Source organism: Octopus bimaculoides, chromosome 14, assembly GCF_001194135.2.
Source record: "Octopus bimaculoides isolate UCB-OBI-ISO-001 chromosome 14, ASM119413v2, whole genome shotgun sequence".
In the NCBI taxonomy this organism is placed as follows: domain Eukaryota; kingdom Metazoa; phylum Mollusca; class Cephalopoda; order Octopoda; family Octopodidae; genus Octopus; species Octopus bimaculoides.
In genome coordinates, this window is record NC_068994.1 from 10,510,262 (window position 1) to 10,513,094 (window position 2,833).

Here is a 2,833-nt window from a genome sequence, read left to right on the forward strand (position 1 = left end):
TATATATATATATATATATATGCAAACATTGTTATTTTTAGCAGGATGAGTAACCATATACAGGCACCTCCAACAGATCCAGGCTTGTTTGAGTACTGTATTGTCATTTAAATGTTAGTTGATTCTTTACAATTGAGTTAAGTTAAATACGTGACATGCTTTATATAACCTATGAGTGATATATTTAATGCAAAGATTGCCAAATATAGTTAATAACACGGGCTAAATATTTTATGTGGAAATATGTATTTCAATTTAGTTGAGTATGTGACGCCTCCTCACTTGAATGAAACAATAAATTAGGCCGTCATCATCGTATTTGAGGTTTTGTAGGCCACATTTTTAACATTTTTTCTCCGCATCCCAAAAAGGGATGCAAAATATCGGCTTACATCTGACATAACTTGGTTTACTGATGTATGGATGCATGCATGTATGTATGTATGCATGTATGTCTGGAAATACATATATATATATATATATATATATATATATATATATATATATATATATATATATATATACATATATATATACATATATATTTAATACTCTATATTTAATACTCTATATTTAATACTCAATATTTCATATATTCAATAAGACATTCAATACTTCATTTCATTTTACTATTTATATTATATATTCCATATTCTCTATCCCACATTAATTTTATAAGAATATAAATAAAACATAAATAACAGACAGAATTGGAACTCTTTTAAATAATATATTCCTCTATACACTATCATATAAACCCCTTTTCATATTTTTTATTTTTTATTTTTCTTCACACACACACACATACATATATATATATATATATATATATATATGTGTGTGTGTGTGTGTGTGTGTGTGTGTGTGTGTATGTGTGTATGTATGTATGTATAATGTAGACTGATATACAGGGATCCTGGACGGACGGACAGCGAGAATTTCGCGCTTATTAGTATCATATTTGCTGTAGCCCTTCCCTTATACCAAAATAAAATTATGTACATAACAATTCCAATCAGTTAAGATGAGAAGCCATGAGAGCCAGTACCTAGTATTATCATTGTTGTTGTTGTTGTTATTGTTGTATTAAAATTCACAGCTTATTTTGCTGGGTATGATGGAAAGTGTCAGTTGACCACAGCCAGCTGACTAAGGTGACCCTTGTTTACTGGTCATGCTTCAAGAACCCTGCGAAGAATTCTTGCAGTTCCAAGCAATGATGATTTTTGTAGGTGTTCTTCCTTCAAACTTGCATCGATCTTTTTCAGCCATGCTGGTAGCTGATTGCTGGTACTTCCAAGTGCACCAATTATTCTAGGTATCATGTCTACTCTCTTTATTGACCACAACCTATGTATTTCTCAACTTAAATCGTCATAGTTGTTCATTTTTTCTTCTTTCACATTGATCCTGTTTTCACCAGGGCATGTTATGTCGATTATCATTCATGTTCTTTACTTTTTATTCACCACAGCAATGTCCAGTTTCCGATGTCTGGTCAGGTGATCACACTGGATCATTGCATCCCACAGATTTTGCAATTCTCATTTTCAGGGGTTTGCTCACATCACGTCTTTGCGCTATTTAAGCCGGGATTTATACAGAGTTCCCAATGGATCATTCTTGCCACATTGTCATGGCGTCTTTTGTATTCGTGTTGTGCCAGTTTCGGGCATTTGCTAACGATGTGCCATTCTGTTTCACCCCTCTGTTGTCTGTTCTGCACAAGTAAATAGTTATCGAAGGGGCTCATGGATAAAAAATGGTTGAGAATTCCTGGTTTATGAGATAAGAGATTGGTTGGCTCCCCGTCGGTTCCGACGACGAGGGTTCCAGTTGATCCGATCAACGGAAAAGCTTGCTCGTGAAATTAACGTGCCAAGTGGCTGAGCACTCCACAGACACGTGTACCCTTAACGTAGTTCTCAGGGAGATTCAGCGTAACACAGAGTGTGACAAAGCTGGCCCTTTGAAATACAGGTACAACAGAAACAGGAAGTAAGAGTGAGAGAAAGTTGTGGTGAAAGAATACAGCAGGGTTCGCCACCATCCCCTGTCGGAGCCGCGTGGAGCTTTATGTGTTTTCGCTCAATAAACACTTACAACGCCCGGTCTGGGAATCGAAACCGCGATCCTATGACTGCGAGTCCGCTGCCCTAACCACTGGGCCATTGCGCCTCCACAGATAAGAGAAGTATCATAGCTCATTGGGTTATGTATTCGTCATCTCCCTGCGCAGGCGCGTTTGTGCGTATGTCTGTGGGTAGTTGTCCGTGCGTATCGCGTTGTACAAATAAAAAGGGACTTAATTATTATTCCGGCTGCTGTTGTTATGCATGTATTATATATTTATAGCCGAAGTAATCAGTGGAAAGATTAAGGAATTTGGGCCATGTAGATATATACGCAAAGATCTTATACATATACGTACATATATACACACTCACACGTGCATATATATTTATAAATGCGCATACATATGTGTGTGTATGTATACACACACACACACACACATATGTGTGTGTGAATGTATATACATGTATACACACACATACGTATATTTACACAGACATACATGCATACATAGACACACATACACATATGTATATAAACACGGACGTACAAATACATACACACAGCACACACACACGTATAAATATACACATTAACACGGACGCACATACATACAGACACGCACAAGCACACATATATACACATGCATACATAGACATACCCACTTACTATTATGTAAATATGTAGCTATATACACACATGTTCATACATACATAGACATACATATGTGCATATATATATATATATATATATATATATA

At 35.9% G+C, this 2,833-nt stretch overlaps 1 long non-coding RNA gene across 3 annotated transcripts in view; it reads left to right on the forward strand.

Moving 5' to 3' along the window:
* The window catches only part of LOC106878800 (uncharacterized), a 9,367-nt gene that overhangs the window by 4,827 nt on the left and 1,707 nt on the right, over positions 1–2,833 (forward strand). The window contains exon 3 of one of the 3 annotated variants that reach the window (XR_008265457.1): positions 1,269–1,287. The exons of the other annotated variants lie outside the window; for them this stretch is intronic. This is a non-coding gene — a long non-coding RNA (uncharacterized LOC106878800). Of the gene's footprint in view, positions 1–1,268; positions 1,288–2,833 lie in introns of those variants that run through there. 3 annotated transcript variants of the gene reach the window in all.